We start from the raw sequence: 18,003 nt of genomic DNA, 5'->3' as shown, positions 1-18,003 counted from the left end.
ATTGTCCTCCATCTACAAATGCTTATGTTCATTGTTCTCAAAAACCAGTTGGGGAAAATCTTAGGCACTATGCACTTTATGTCTGATAGAGCTTTTAGTTTCGCGCATTTTGTGTACCTAAATATTCAACTCGGTATTGTTAAATTGGCCACACCATCTTGAACCTATCAACTCCCATTGGTGTGCATGAGATATCTGACTAGGTCTTAAAGAAATTTTCCATGGATTTTTGGGTCTGACATTCCTTGTATTTGTTTGCTACTTCAAAGCACAGTGTCATTTTAAGTAGTGATACCAAAAATCCCTCCGTACCCATTTGTTTGATAGAACTTTGCAATTCGAAGATTTTTCTAAGTTAAAAAGGGCAATCTTACTGGAATTTATGGGATTGGAATCTGCTTTTTTGGTGTGTAGTTTTTCATAGATGGTTCTACCTACAATCAGGTTTCTCTAATATATTCAAAGATGGTTGTCCCTCTTCCAATTGTCACATTTATTTTTCTTATTCCTTCGAAAATTAGTTCACCCGATAGAGAGTATCACATTGTGATTGCTTATCTAGAAATCAAACGTAAACCAACATAAACCAATCCTACTTCCGGAATTTCTACATCTTTGATATTGCAAGATGTCTATGATAATCTTGTGTGATATAGCATAGGTTAAAAAATATGTGATATGTTATATGATTCCATGCCAAAATTATTTATTTTTATTTGACAAGTGAAAAGAAACAGTACCATATTTTGACAACAACCTACAATGATATACCTTAATCAAATCTGGTTAAGTGAGCTTTTATTGTTCTCCTCCAAAAACTTTGAGTTGTTCACCTCCAATCACATTAGAATGAAATATCTCAAGCCTATTTAAAAGCTTTATTACATTTAGTCCATGAATTCAATACCAGGTATCACTAATACCATGTGCTTTAAACCAACAATATAAACTTTTAAAAAATTACAAGCAAATCCAAGTAATTCTTTTCTTACCATTTTACTAAATCTAGGTATCAAATTTGAAGTTGGAATTGACTAATCTTTATAAGTTTTTCGCTTTAAATTTGTCACACCAAGACCAACTTACTCCAATTACATATATAATACTCAGAATACTAAAAGTATAACAAATTTAAAAGAAATCTGGGTCAATGTGTTCTTCTCATCCTATGAAGATATAAATAGGTATCAATTTGAAGTTGAAATTCGTATTTAACTAATCTTTATATGAACTTCATATCATTCAACTATCATTCAATGAATCAACTAAAATTTAGGTTTTATTATTCTTAACGGCAGCAGCAAATAATATCCTATTCAAAAAAATATTAATATTTATATTAATTTTAAATTTTCTAAAAATTAAATGATCTTATTTAATGTTTATCTTTGAAAAAATTTAAATTTATTTTTTTATTGGTTAAATCTTAATATCTAATAATAATATCTATTTTGACATATTAATGATAGTGTACAACCACTCATTTTACTAAGACATAATGAAAATGTTTTAATGTTCTTTGTAACGGTAAACAATCAACATCTACACGTTTGCTTTCTAGTTAAATATGCATGCCAAAATCAAATAATAAAAGCGCAAGTGTAAGAGACCATCAATATATATAGATATTATTTAAATATTGTATAGATAAAGTTGGGGTTAATAGCGTTTGATTCATATATGTAATTTAACGGTTATTATCATTCAAGGGGTAATAGTATTAAAAAAATATTGATGTTGTTATTAATTTTAAATTTACTAAAAATTACATGAGTTTATTTGATGTTTATTTTTGAAGAAAAAATATTTTTTATTTTTTATTTTTTTTTTAATTTAATTTTTCTACATTTCAATTGGTTAGAGTCTTGTTTTGTAATGATGATATTTACTTGTACATATTAATGGCAATGTACAACCACCAAATTAATTAATTTTAAATATGCATAAATTTTATGATCAATCTTTATATATATACACCACCTCATAACTTAAACTGATAAATGTTGAGTGAACTAAGTATTTGTAAAAGGCTTTGGCGAGTCTTTTCCATTTATTGAGATTAATTGTAACACTATACAACATATTTATTATATCCTCGACTTTTGTTGTTGGCCAACTTGACCTTTTGCCAACCAACCAACGTGCCTCTACACAGATGTCAATGCAAAAGTAAAATAGTAGAATGTTATTGTTTATTATCATAGCATATGTATGATTGAATACCAGCCTCATCATTTTTGTTATAGGCAATTATCTCAAATTAAATTAAATGATTGGTGGGAGGTTATTTCTTACTGCTGGAGGGTGTGACAAGTTTGCAAATAAACAATTAATTACATTACAAATAAATCTAAATAAAATAATTAGTAAAAAATATAAAATTAATTAGTTAAAATTACAATTTAGTTTATTGAAAAATATTTCATAATTTAACTTAATGTTGTTTAACATATTCAAAATATGACAACACAAGTTAAAGATATTTACTCTAATCTTGTAATTGCAAAGGCCTCGTCTTCAAGATCAAAATTCCCGATGGCTTTCTGGAAAGTGGGCTGCCCTCTTAAAATGATTCTCTTCTCATGGTTAGTGTATAACAATCAAAACTTGACATGGAATAACTTGAGGAAGAGGAGTTGGCATGGCCCAAGTAGGTGCTCGATGTGTGAAGCTGATGAGGAGACAAATCTTCATATGTTCTTTCATTGCAAGGCCTCCCAACAAATCTGGTATGACTTAGCCACCTCTTTTGGCTTTCCTCACACTGTTTTTATTTCTATCCATGCAGCGTTCGAGTGGTGGGGCAGGCAAGAGGAGTCTACGCGTATCCTCCTGGTCATTATGTTATGGTGTGCGTGGAAATGGAGGAATTTCAAGATCTTCAAAGACTCAAAGATCCCTTACAAGTCTATCCTGCATAATATTTCTGCATTCTATGATTCAATCCCAAGAAAGATGCCCAAATAAGTATTTGGAATGTTTTATGGATGTTGTGTTTTTTCTGCTCTCGGCTTATGTGTTGCCTGGGCTTTATCAGGCTCATTTTCAACTTGCAACAAGTTTCTTCTAGTTTTTGCTATTTTGTGTATTTTGCCTTGAATTTGTGCTTGGCTCCTCTCACTCATTTTGTTATGCATATCTGTAAACTTATGTCTGTTGGTTTTTTTGAGGCCTCACAGGCTACTCCCTTTTGTACCTTATGAGGCTTCTTATATTGTCTTAATATAATCTATATCTTTTTTTCTTCTGAAAAAACATATTCAAAATATAAAATATTTAACAAATCAAATATGTTTTCTTTCTAGTGATAAAAATCTCTATTTTGTTTATTGTCAAGCAGAGGTTTTCAACTAAAAGTAAAAGTAAGAAGATGCAATGGGCTTAAGTGTCTCCCCAAATTTATGTTAAGTATTTTGGAAATTATTTTTTATAACTGAAAATTTTAATAGGCTCTATATTTTTAGTTTTTGTTGTATTTAATTAATGATGATGATGGTTAACGTCCACTGAGACCAAATTTTGGTCTATCAGACCTAAAGAAATGAATTATTTAGTTTGATTTAAGATTTTATTCCTATGCTCCAAAAGCTTGGAGAGAAGCCTTCCAAGCTCACTGTAATTTTGACATCGTAAAAGGCTAGGAAGGTCAGTATTGCAACAGAGATTTTGAAACAAGGATCTAATGTGGTTGTACGCGGGGCACTCTAAGACGAAGTTATTTCATCCTCGATGTTCATATTCTCACATAGATGGCAAAACCTTTCCATCCATGGTGTTTTAGGAACTACCCAACGACCTGTTTCACTATGGAGCTCATGAGAGTTCATTCTAATATTGGCTATATTAATTTTCTTCTTTGAGCTAGTTAAAACAGAGAGATACTTTTGATCATCTAGGGTGGGGTTGATGACCTCCTTATAATATCTTAATTTTCTTTTAGCTGCTAAATCTTTCTCACACCACATTTTTTCTTTGAACTTAGAAGTAACAATATTTTTAATGTTATTAATGTTTTGCAATGCAACATTCTTGTCGATCTCCCAATGGTTTAACCAGGCCCTGGTTTCTTTATACCAGCCCCACTTAAGCCTTAGGTGGTTTTGGATGGAATTTAAAGCTAGTTTAGGAAGTCTATTGTCTCCTATGTTATTGAGTTTGTGCTTGTACAATAGAATCCTAGTCATAGCTAGGCTCTCTATAGGGGAAGACCCACTTCTATAAGGAGAATAGGATAGGGTGTGTTGCTTTTAATTTTGAGGTTATACGTTATAAAACACTTCTGGATTTGCTCAATATTTCTCCACGATTCTCTAGAGATGCTACAACCCCAAACCTCACATCCATATAAGATAACCGGAGTGACTAAAGTTTCATAGAGGAACTTCTTTCTATCCCACATTACGAGGTTTGTCGTTTTACAATTATTTTCAAGACCAAAATAAGCTTTCCACCCCCCATTAATCCTTTTCTCAATGTTATAGTTCCACTTGAGCTTGTGATGAATATCAATTCCTAAGTACTTGTAGGAAGACACTTCGTCCAAGTTACTATTGTCATACATAAAATTAGCGTAAGTGTCCTTCTTGGATTTGATAATCATAACTTTTGTTTTGTCAGTATTAACAATCATACCCATGGTAGAGTAGAAATCCTTAAGAAGTCTAAGTTGCTTAACAAGATCAGATGGGCACCTTGCGATAAGAATGATATCGTCAGCGTAGAGAAGAAGGATGACGACTATCCCAGCTAAGATTGTGCCAACATATCCTACTTCCTCTAAACAACCTTCTAGCTTATCGATGTAAATGCAAAATAGGGTAGGGGAGAAGGGGAGACCTTGTTTAACTCTGATATTACACTTAATATCTTTCAACCACCCCTCATTGCTCTTTAACTTGGCAATTACATTCTCGTATAACCTTATAGCGGCAACTCTCAACTCAAAAGGAACCTTTAGCTCTTCTAATCTATTCCATAGGTTGTTTCTAGGAACCGTATCGAAAGCCTTTCTAAAGTCCACAAATCAACAGAAGAGATTGGATTTATCATTGTGGCATTCCTCCACAATGATCCTAAACGTAACGAGGTGGTCCATTGTTGAGTGCTTCCTTCTAAAACCCGCTTGGCCTTTAGCCTGCTTACCTTCACTTTCAGGTCATATGCTCAACTTCTTTTCCAAAATAATACCATATAACTTGGCTAGGAGAGGGTTGATCATAATTGTCCGATAATTAGAGGTGTTATTTGTATCCCCACTTTTAAAAATAGGGATAATGATGCTTTGAGTCCATGGTTTATGGAACCCTTTCTTGACCGCTTGATTGAGAAGCTTGTGGATGTGGGGGATGAGGACAAGACCTCCAACTTTTAGGATTTCTGCCTCGTAACCTTCAATGTCCTTAGCTTTCCCATTAGCCAAACGATTAATCCCAAAATCAATGTCTTCTAATGAGAAAAATCCTTTTGTAGTGAGCAGGGTTTCAAATTTATCCATGACATTTGGAGATTCATAAAGCTTTTTAAGATAGGAATTCCAGTCGTGTAAAGAAATTTTATTATTATCTTTAGTTTTCCTAGTTAGAATCTGCCTCCAAAATTTCTTAGGAGCTACCTTACAAAGGTGTAAGATATTCTCTTGTCTTTTACAAATATACTGCCTTTTTTCCTTTTAGGTAGGGCTTTGTATATTTTTATCTTGTCAATTTTAGGAAATCCATCAACAACTTCCTTAATTGCTCTCCTCGCACTTTTACAATCTTTGTCATACCAAGGGTTGGTTTTCCTATTTCTTTTATTACTTGAAACTTCAATTGAGAACTTGTTAATAGAATATGAGAGGGTTGTAATAAAATTGTGATAGAGTTCTTTTATGTTGTCTATACTAGATAAAGGAATCAAATTAGTTTTTAATTCATTTAGAAAGAGATATTTTTTATTTCTATCAAAGATTAAGTTCTTTTGGCTATAAGTATTATCTTCTATGGGATCTTTATGCATGAAAAAATTGAGAGTTATAAGTAAAAGCCTATGATCAGAGTTAGTTTCGTGGTCGTTTAAGATGTCAAAATTTAGTATTTTGTTGTATAAAGGGAGATCGAAGATAACATAGTCTACCACGCTGCTACCAAGCCCATGGATGTAGGTCATTTGGCTAGAATTGGTCCACTTCTTTAGACCGTATATATATATATATATATAGAAATTATTTTTTATTTTGACTTGTGTATATTTTTGTTTTATTTTATTTATTTTCCATTAATTATTTTTATTTATTAAATGATCTTGTCTTGATTAGGGTCTTACGGTCTTGATTAATTATTTTTTATTTTGACTTGTGTATATTTTTGTTTTATTTTATTTATTTTCCATTAATTATTTTTATTTATTAAATGATCTTGTCTTGATTAGGGTCTTACGGTCTTGACTCATTTTTATAATTTTTGGCTTCCCTCCTTGTTTGGAGTTTGAATCTCTTTTTTATAAATAATATTTGATTTTAATCAATTAATTTAAATATTGTTTTTCAAAAAACTAACTGTTTAATATAATCGTTAGTTATTAATATTTGTTTTTAATAAATTAATATCATAATTTAAATATTATTTTTCAAAAACTAGTTGTTTAATACAACCGCTACTTAATAATATGTGTTTCTAATATATTAATAAATTAATATCATAATTTAAATATTATCGTCAAAATATAGTCGTTACTTGAAATTATGGTCTCTACATTTCTCTGTATTTAAGCCTTTGTCATGGTTTGCCTCTTCATCTGGTCTTGATGATGAACCACACTTGTTGGTTCGAAACACGTCGGCCAAAAAATTTCTATTATGTGATTTCTACCAAAAGACTTTTCTTAATAATAATACTCCAAACACATCCACTGAAATGTCCACATTATTTTAATTAATTACTAGTGGAAACTATTTTTTTTTTTATATATATATATATATATAGATATATATACTTTTCGCAAAGAAACATTTTGTGTTTACTTTTAAGAAAAATACTACCATAAACCAGCACATGTAATAGTATTAATAAACTAATATCATAATTTAAATATTATTGTCAAAATATAGTCGTTACATGAAATTATGGTCTCTACATTTCTCTGTATTTAAGCCTTTGTCATCGTTTGCCTCTTCATCTGGTCTTGATGATGAACCACACTTGTTGGTTCGAAACACGTCGGCCAAAAAGTTTCTATTATGTGATTTCTACCAAAAGACTTTTCTTAATAATAATACTCCAAACACATCGACTGAAATGTCCACATTATTTTAATTAATTACTAGTGGAAACTATTTTTTTTTGTTAGTATATATATATATATATATATATATATATATATATATATATATATATATACTTTTCGCAGAGAAAAATTTTGTGTTTACTTTTAAGAAAAATACTACTATAAACCAGCACATGTAATAGTGTCGTCCTCGAACGAAGAATTTTTGCAAAGCCTATTGATTCAAATCTTCTTCTGTAAGAAAGAAAGTACTCTGGCATCTTATTTTGAAAGTCGATCACTGTGATGCGAGGTCGCTTAATGAAGTTACATGGTACATTCCAGCCATATCCTTCATCCAAATCAGAAGGCTAATTTTTTCCACAGCTTGTCATGTAAGTATATACCAATGTTTCTTTGTTGAGATCTGGAGGTTAATTTTTTACACAACTTTTCATCTAGCTATATGTTACTACTTATGTTTCCTAAAAAAGGCTCTAGTTGTTTCTGTTTCCAATAAGATTTCAATCCTTCGCAATTTTTAAAGATTTTTTTCTCCATTAGAATCTTAGTTTTTATCACCTCACTACCCAATACTTCTGATTTGTGAACTTTGAAAGTGTGATTTTGAGATTTTGGTCCTATTTTTCCAAATGCATAAGAACACATGGATCTCAAGTTATAGTTTTCAACGTTTTTCAGAGGAAAAAAATGCTACTTCTTCATATTAATATATAAAAAAATAATACATATTCTCAAGTTCTCTTTCTACTTTCTAATCTTTTTATTTCTACTGAACATTAATATTCTGATAATAGTCCCCTATAGTACTGCCTATATACCTATTAATTCATACTAATCATACATATATATCTTTATTGGATCTTTCTCTTAATTTATGTAATCTATTTTAATATAACCATACATATATTCCAAAAGAACTGAATAAATCATGCAAATATTTCACCAAAAAATTGATACATTTCTTTTATGAATAGTTTGTGGTTCCAACATTAACCACTATCCCCGCTTCAGATGTTGTAAAGAACTTAACTGTTTCCTTAGCAACCCCTCTCTTAAATAGAAGATCAGCGATCCAATTTTTTTCCATGTAAATATCAAGTTTTAAAATTTAGTATATTGAAGTCTAATGGTAATGTTTCAGAAATCTTAAAATTTTTGTTCCCTTTGGTTGAAGCTTAGGTTTACATCACTTCATGCGTGCGTTTGAATCTGCGATTAGAAGGCTTCATTTATTCGTGAACACAAATGATGTTTCGCGACTGTTAGCGAAGCCCATGGATCTTAGGTTTCTAGTTTTGAATTTGAATTAGATTTATTTAAAAAGATTTTACTCGATAGAGCTTTTAGCATTTTGAGATTCTCGCTAAAGGTCTAGTGCGCATATCAGGACTTTCATGACCAATGAATTATGTGTGGCTCTCTAAAATTTTTATGCTGACATCATATTGGCGAAACTTATTAGATTATTTCCCCCCCTTTTCCCCTACCTTTTACATTTATGTTTTTGCTAATCTTTGCCCATTATGCTAGGGATTATATTTCCTTGTTTCTTGAAGTTTTCAGGTAAAAACAATTGTTTCTTTCATCGGTGGTCTACACGTTGATTTCAATCCTTAGCAATTTTTTAACATTTTTTTTCTCCATTGGAATCTTAGTTTTTATCACCCCACTGCCCAAGATTTCTAATTCATTGAATTTTGAAAGTGTGATTTTGAGGTTTTGATCATATTCTTTGAAATGCACAGTAACACATGGATTTGAGGTTCTAGCTTTTACCATTTAATATATTGATTAATGAAGTTTTACTTCTGTGACTGTTTTTTGAAATTCTCAACTGAAAACAGTAATTGACACTCAAGACTGGAGTATGATGGCAATGTTGTGCATGTAACGGTGTTAATGGCAAGCGTGACCATATTTCGATTTCTTTCTTGGACTAGAAAAACCATCACCCATCATGTTGTGGTTTTAATTTCTCAGAAACAAGGCCATGATTCTTTACTATGATGTTCAAATTTTCGTTTCTGTGATGTTCAAATTTTATCTTATTTTTTCATATATAGTGGGAAAATCTACCCTAATTTAGTTATGAAACTAGTATGGGAAAGGGGAAAGTCATTACTGACTACTATCAATTAAAGAAGACTGACTCATCATGTTATTGAAAGAAAATCACCTCACTGAAATTACCCCTTTGGTTGTCCATAAGAGTCCATAATTTTACTCCGACCAGATACCTCTGATCTTGGAGTGTTTCGTTAAATCAAGAAAACAAACTCTTAACCAAACAAAAGTAATTTTAGAACATACTCTTGGCCAAAATATTTCCCCAATGTTTTCCCATTTATTTTTATGTGATTAACCCTACCTTAGAAGACTATGCTACTTATATCCTTCAAATATCATTGAGCGCTCTAGTAGCAGGAGCAGGAGTTTAGGGCCTTATTTCTTAGAATTTGTGAAAATTTTGAAGGTGACGATATTTTGCTGGTGGCTAGAACTTGTGAAAAATTTAAAGGCAGTGCTATTTTTGAGGTAGAAATTGAAACAAGGGAAAGAGTGCTTGAAGAGTCTTTGCTTGGACTTGGACATCCACCAAAAGGAGGTCTCCAACGTCAAGGCATAGGTTGCATGCTTCCCTTTTTATCTCATTAATATATACATCTAATGTTTATTTTCCATAATTGTGTAAATGTTTATGCTTTTAGCTTAATACTCCTTGATCTATTAAGTATTTTATGTTTGATGTATGCCATATATGCTCTTGTATCATGCATTGCTCTTTGATCTTTCTTACAGGAACTCAGACGTGAAGAACAAGTAAGGAGCGAGCCTAGAAACCAAGTAATCAAAGTCATCTCCAAAGGATTGAGTGATTAGCATCAGAGTGAGGTAGGCCACTCTCTCTGCATCTCTGGAATTTCTCCTTGCTAAAAGCCATTGGAAATGCAATTGGGAAATTTTACTGCAGGTGCCCAGAAACAGAGGAATATGCCAGAACCACCTATGCACGCATCTGTGTGGAAATGGACTTCAGCGCCGGATTCCCAGCTAAAATGCACCTAACAAGTAAAGACTATGTTTGGAACCAAAAACTCAATTATGAAAGTGTCCTCTTCAGATGTCAATCCTACTTTGAGACAGGCCACTTAGCCAAAAATTGCCCAAAAGCCTCCCAGAAAAATTCTGCTAGAAAAAATCACCATAGATCTACATGCTGGGAAGGAGCACAAAAAGAACACTACACTGTCATCAAAGAAGAATACTCTCGAGAAAACTCTGAATCACAAGAAATTGGGATAGAAAGAAACAACTCTCAAGACAAGCAGGGGGAAAGCCCCGCCCAACAACAAAAGAGTGAACTTGACAACCCCTCAAGCATCAACAGTTATGAGGATTCGAATACCGCACAAAATAAATCTTCATTTAATAGCAAAGTAGATCTCCTAGACCAAACTTCTTCTCTTACTATCTTCAAAAGGAAGAACACAATAGATCGCGAAGCTAAGACACCAATGTCCCAAGAACCAGAAGAGATGAAGGAGATACAAGATAAAGAAAGTTGGAAGACCGTAGAGAAAAAAAAGAAAGCTACAGCACCAATCTCACCAATAAAGACAAGGAGCCAGACAATTAAAAACTAAGACAATTATAGGTCCGATAGACCAATTTGGTCTCAGTGGACGTTAACCATCATCATCATCATTATTATGGATTTACTCCTTAAATTTAGATATTCCCTAGATGTAGCAAACCACTTCTTACCTACCAAATGTTAAATGAATACAATTGTTAGAGATGATACCTTCGAGTAGCTTGTATGTGTTACTTGGATAAACCCTTTAGGTGGGTTACACTTGAATATGGCCTTCTATATTGAGCACTTCATGTTTATTGAGAGATGGAATCATTGCTCTTCCTTGTTACACACTTCACCATTAGATGCAAATTATTTCTAACTACCTAGGTCAATTCAAAGTTGGCTCTCATAGACTATGGGTTGGGATTGATTAATGAGATAACATTAGGAGAATTTTGAGGTAAAAAATGGTCCTCAATTTGAAAAACGTATTAACAAAATAAACTTTAGAAGAACCGACAAGATTCATGATGATTACTCCATAAATGATGTAACATCACCCAACCCCCTCAAGGCGTTTCTAAGGTAATGGGGTTCCTACGCTTGATGTCCATGATTACTTTATGGCAATGGAGTTTTGAAAAATCCTCTTACTTCGGCCACCTTGAAACTTGTTTTCGAGATCACCATCTCCTTCTATGTGTCCAGATTTTCAAATGATATATATTTCATCAAAATCCAAGCTTTGGATAGAACATTGCCTATTTGATGATTTTACATTGAAAGAACCACATCAACACCGTACTAGTTCCATATAGTAAACATGTACAATTTCTTTGCCCTTGTGTCCCCATTGTACAATGCCACATCAACTTCATGTGGTTGACACATGGCATTCCCTTCTCACATGTTGACCCTGCTTAGGGCCACATCCCCAAGAAGGCACGTCAACATACTAGCCTCATCCAGATTTGAGATTTCATTATAACCACACTTTAGCAATTCTCTAAATATTTGCTTAGTCTGGATTTCCACTCTCCCATATCCATCAAAGAATTCAAAAAAAATTGGATCTACCTAGATCTAGGAAAACACTCCTTCAACCAGGATAACATCTAAATATGGGGAAATTAAAAAGTCACCATTAACAAAAATGCAAAATTTCCATATTTCTGGTAACAGGAACATCTACTAATTCATGTCACTACTATAGGGCTTCCACCTGGGCCTCCACTTCTATATTTTGCACCTCTAATCCATCTCAAGACTACCACACTAGTATGCCACATCAAAAATACATATGTTAACTCTTAGAAAAAATCCTAGCACGAGAAAAACTCTAAGGTAACCTCAAACCTCTTTGAGGTTGAAAGATGACCCTTCAACCTTGAGAGTGATCTCTCCCTAAAGTCAACTACTCAAGGTCACTATCGTAGAAGATTTGCAATTGAGTCTTATGGCCAGATTTATTGAAGAATGACTAAATTTGGTTGGACTGTGTGAAAATACTACCATTGGGCATGGAGACTGACCCAATCAGGCTTTATATAATTACAGTTTCAATGAGAAAAACGCAAAAGCAGGGTAGTGATAATTCCTTTGACACTTTAAGGAATTTGGACATAAATGAAGGAAATAATTGCAATGGTTAAGTGAACAACATTTATTAAATGCCTGAGAATAAAGAAAAAGGAACATAAACATATGAATCCCAATTTCAGACACTCAGTATTTCAGACATGAGGAAATATAAAATGAAGAAGAGACAGACAGGGAATCATAACACAAGAATTTTTGTAAATTGCTCATGAAGACTATTTTCATTAAGATCTACTCAATAATACACAAGGGATGATATATCTCAAATAAAACTCAACTCTTTCTTCTTCTGCAGTCTTTTCTTATATAGATAATACAATAAATGAAACAGGTTTGTAACTCAAAATTAATTACAGTAATCCATTAATAGCAGTATATCTCTTAGGTGCATGCATTTGAAAATATCTTTAAACATATCAAGTTTTTCAAATCAAAACAAATCGCTGAAAACTATGTTGAAATAGGGCTAAGAAAATGTATCATGGTTGGACTTCGCTCAATGTAGATGAGGCCTTGTCATCCTTCAAAAAAAGGCTTTTGTTGTGATTCCCGCCTTCTCGTATATCCCTACTGCAAATCGTTGATAATGTCGTTGTCAACCCTTTAGCTGTCAGAACTGATGATTTCATTGACGGGGTGACTGTCAGTGTTTTAATTCAAGTTGTTCTTCTGAAATGCACTGAAATGTAAATATCAACGTTTCTATGCAAAATATGTTGATAATGAAAATATTAGCTTTTTTTGCAAAATGTGTTGATAATGAAAATATCAGCGATCTCTTGCACTTTCCTGTGCTTATATGCTGACAGCTGCTTGATAAAAAATTCACTCTGATAGTGAAAGATCAAAATTGAAAAAGATAGCTACCAGCCTCTCAGCTAAGGGTATTGGCTTCTTCCAGTAAAACATCCACCTTATCCATCCTCTGCCTCTTGCTTTGTCTAGTTTCCATGGGGATTTTCTTCTTGGTTGCCTTTATTTTCCTGGACCTCTTTGAACTTGAATATTTCCCTTTATTTATAATCAAGTCCTTTAGTGGAACATTGTCCACGTCCATGAATTCTTTGGCAAGGTCTGGGTCTTTCTTCAACTTTATCTTCAACCTTAATTTGTTGAAGGGCCTGGTGTGAGGTCTTCTTCAGCTAGAACTTATTCATCATGGGGTTTATTGTCAACCCTCTTTCCTTTGTTTTTCTCTGTTGGTTGGCTTTTTGAAGGGGAACCTTCAGTGTGTAGATTTTTAGCATGTGGGGAACTCAAAGTAGCATGGTCTTCAAAAGAATGTATCTTCCTAAGCCTATCACTTCTTCTACAATAAACCTTGGGTATTTTAGGAACATAAAGTGAGGGTTTGTCTTCCTTCTTTTGTCTTCTAGTTTGCACAGTGGGGGTGCCCTAAGAGGAGGTTCCTTCTTGAGGGTTTTTGACTTGTTTGGTTCCCTTCTTCCTTCCTCATTTAGACTTAGGGGGCTGGGGTTGAAACCCTCCCCAGAACAAGAAATGGCTCCACGTTCTTCCAACCTTTGCCAATTTATTTTCAATTAATAACTTAATTAAAGATTTGTGATAGATGAAATGTGGAGATGGGTCCGTTCGAGCTTGAACCCGAGAAACCATGTGCTTGAGACTTTCTAACAAAAAATAACATGTATTCATTCTTACTTGTCCTGTTAGATGAGCTAAGTAATAGAAATGGTATAATTTACTCAATTAAGATGCCCTTCACATTTGAAATATGACTGGGTAATGCGTAGCATCCCATGCCATTTATCTTCGAACCAATACCTCTACACCCCTGCTTTCTAATTTCTTCCCTTGAACTCAGCCTTTAGGAAGAAAGGAACATCAATCTTAGCCACGACATGGCTTCTAAAGACATTTTATCCATATGTGGGTAGAGCCGCAACATTTGCAACCAACTCCTCTATCACTTGGAACTAAATGCCTCAAACCTCCACACGTTGACCATCAAAACCATGGGCAAATGCTTTAGTAGCCTCATCATGGAAATCAATGCATCGTCGGAAAAATTCGATCCACCCAACCTATCAAAAATGCTGCTATCATGACCTTTTGGTTCACTTCTGTTTAACTTCCCGCTTTTTCCCATTATCTTTACAGTTTGGCGATTATGCAGATGAGAGACCAGGATTAAATCATGTATCTCCATCGAGTAGCTTGAACCAAACATCGTTCCAACAATAAAGTTAACAAAACTTACAAATGAAACTGTGAAATTACTTATGCGAGAAAAAACAATGATGTCTCAGGCATAATAAGTGATTGACAGGTGAAATAATGTTTTAACCCTTCGATAATTACAAAACCACATCATACCTGTTCGATGGTGGAAAAACTTCTTTTCAACATGTACCTTTCACCTTCAAATTTATCGTGGCATGACCAGGCAATTATTATTTCGTTGATGACATGGAACGTGTTAGCGCATTTCAAAAATTGAAATTCCAATTTCAAGTTTGGCATTGATACTCCAATTATCAACATTATTTCTTGTTTATACAAATATTTCGTTGACACTGTAATTGTTAGCATTTAAAAAATTTCAAAATTAACTAATTGTGATAACAACATCAACGTATCATGTCATCCAAAACTAGTCCACATGCCATGTTAGCATGCCACATCAAAATTCACCTATCTGCAAGGTTTGGATTACTCACATATACTTCATATATATTTTGTGTGGTCTACTGTGCTCGCAACAAGAATCCAGGTTTTTGTTGAAGTGTGTGTGTATATATATATGAATGAAAACATTATGACTTAATGGAATCAATATTTCACCAACTAGAACAACAATTTCAAAAATGTCACAAGGGTGTGCTAAGTTCCTTCAACAATAAATATATTTAAAATAACATCAATAATGTCAAAAACATATTATAATAAAGAAATAATTTTTAAAACAAACTTATTTTATAAACTTTTTATTGAGTCGAGAGGCTCATTCTACCGTGGCCTACTATGATGTGAAAAGATTTTCGTGTGTCATCAAAGTTGAAATTTTGCTCATGTCGACCAAAAAAATTATTAAATAGCTATACAAAACATTTAAATAATGTCGGCTCATAAAAAAAATTGCATGTGAAGAAATTGGATCCTTCTCGTTGAGCCGAGAGGCTCATTCTACAACCCATTATGATGTGTAAAAAAAAATTAAATATCTATACAAAACATTTAAATAATGTCGGCTCATAAAAAAAAATTGCATGTGAAGAATTGGATCCCTCTTGTTGAGCCAAGAGGCTCATTCTACAACCCAGTATGATGTGTAACCCTGTCTGTCAGTCATCAAAGTTGAAATTTTGCTCATATAGGCCCAAAAAAAAAAAAAAAAAAAAAAAAAAAAACTATACAAAACATTTAATGTCAGGTCATAGAAAAGTTTGCATGTGAAGAAATTGGATCCCTCTCGGCTCATATTAGATTTGTATTTAAAATGAATCTATGTCTGTTCTACAGCCAAATATGAGGTGTAAGGCTTTTCGTCATCAAAGTTGAAATTTTGCTCATGTTAGCCAAAACATTTTATTTTTTAAATCTAAAAATTAAATAAATTAAATAATTATACAAAACATTTAAATAATATCGACTCATAAAAAAATTTGCACGTCAAAAAATTGGATCCGTGTGGGCTCATGTTAAATCCGTATTAAAATAAATCTATATCGGTAATATTAAAACTATAAATAAATTTAATGATTTTCATTGTATTAAAATAAATCTATATTGGTAATATTAAAACTATAAAAAATTCAATGACTTTAATTGTTTATTGCTAGGTAGATGTAAAAACGAAAACATGTAAACGTCAACATAAATATAAATGTAATGTTTAACATTTAACGCTTTTAATCGGCCCTATTTAAAAATCATTCTAAGTATTATTATGTATAAACATAATATAAATCTAAAATATAAAGAGGTTTACGAACACTAAAAAATATGTATGTTAAATAAATAAAACTTTTTTTTTTAATATTTACTCCACAAGCATTCTAAATAAATAAAATTATAAATCTTATGGAACAAATACCATGGGACAAATCATTATTAATACCATGGGCCAAATACCATATTTATAAAAGAGGTATGGTAAATATATAAATATAAAAGAGGGATAAAAAGGTAAGGTAAATAAATAAAAATATATCAAATAGGATTAGAAATCAACATCTAATTATATACCAAATACCATGGGCCAAATCATTATTAATACCATGCAATTAAATATTATTAACACTAATATTAATATTAAAATATTATTATTATTATAATATTAGTATTATTAAATTTAATAACTTTAGATTAATACAATATTAAATTTGTTATATTATAATATATATTAATAGATCATGATATATATTAACTTTAATATATATGGGAGAAGTGAGAAAGGTAGAGAAGGGTAAGAAAGGGAGAGGAAGACACAAAGATGGAGGGGGGGAAGGGTGAGGTTAGAGAAGGAGAGAGGGAGGGAGATAGTGAGAGGATTGGAGGGCAAAGAGAGAGAGACGAGGAAAGAGAGAGGAGGGTAGGAGAGAAAGGGAGAGATAGGAAGGATGAGAGAGACAACTTGCGAGAGAGGAGGAAAGAGGGAGGGATAGAGAGATGGTGTCACAAATCCATGTATCATAAATAGTAAACAAAAAAAAATTATGTGACAAGACATTCTTGATGATAGTAAAAAATTCAATTATCAATATGATCGTGTCAATTTACCTTTACCCTTTCATTTCAATATTTAGCATAAGTATTGAGCTATTATATTTCGAATCATTAAGTTAATACAATACACATCTAATTATACAGAGTTGGTAAATTAATGTCGTGTACCGCCTTAACGATAACCCTCCGTTATTTTAAATTTACGGCAGACTCTTTACCACTGCATTTAATTTCTTTCCGGACGACATGACCGCCCAAGGTCTGGAGTCTTTCGTTGTGATCCAGCTGGCCCTCCTGGCCTCGGTGAATGCTCCTCATCCACGGTGATCTTGCTTTCTTTGCATCGGACGGTGGGGGTTGATTGAGTCCTCCTATGCCTTGTTGTAGTCCTATCTCCTTGGCATTTCTTCATCAGGGGTTTTAGAATTCTTCTACACATGTAAGAGTGGCTACCTTCTGGCATGGTGGTTTTATGCTTCACTTGCAACCCTTTCCCACCTGTCAATGTGTTTAACTCCGTTGGTTCTGTCCATGCAGACTACTAGCGTCTCTGTCAGTGATCAGCTATGAGGCAACATCCTAGATCCCTATTTCTTTCAGGTAAAGAAATTTGGATATATTTACAGGGTTTATGGCTTACCTCTTAATTTCTTAACTTTTGAGGGTTTATAACTCTGCGATTTTCTGCCCAGGTCAGATTTAGAGGGTTTCAATGCAAAATTGGAACAGAAGCTAGGGTTCGAGCCTCGGACTCGGCTGGTAATTCCTAGAGGAAAGAAGCCATGCCTAGCTACCAGGTATAGTGTTTAGCCGAGAGGCGTTCTGCCTAGTATTTAGATGATAATGTAGGGTTTGTTGCAGTTGACAAA

The sequence above is a fragment of the Pinus tabuliformis genome, chromosome 4_2 (assembly GCF_031772625.1).
Source record: "Pinus tabuliformis cultivar Carrire ecotype Pingquan chromosome 4_2, CPIR1, whole genome shotgun sequence".
In the NCBI taxonomy this organism is placed as follows: Eukaryota; Viridiplantae; Streptophyta; class Pinopsida; order Pinales; family Pinaceae; genus Pinus; species Pinus tabuliformis.
Note: the sequence above shows the minus strand (reverse complement) of the source record.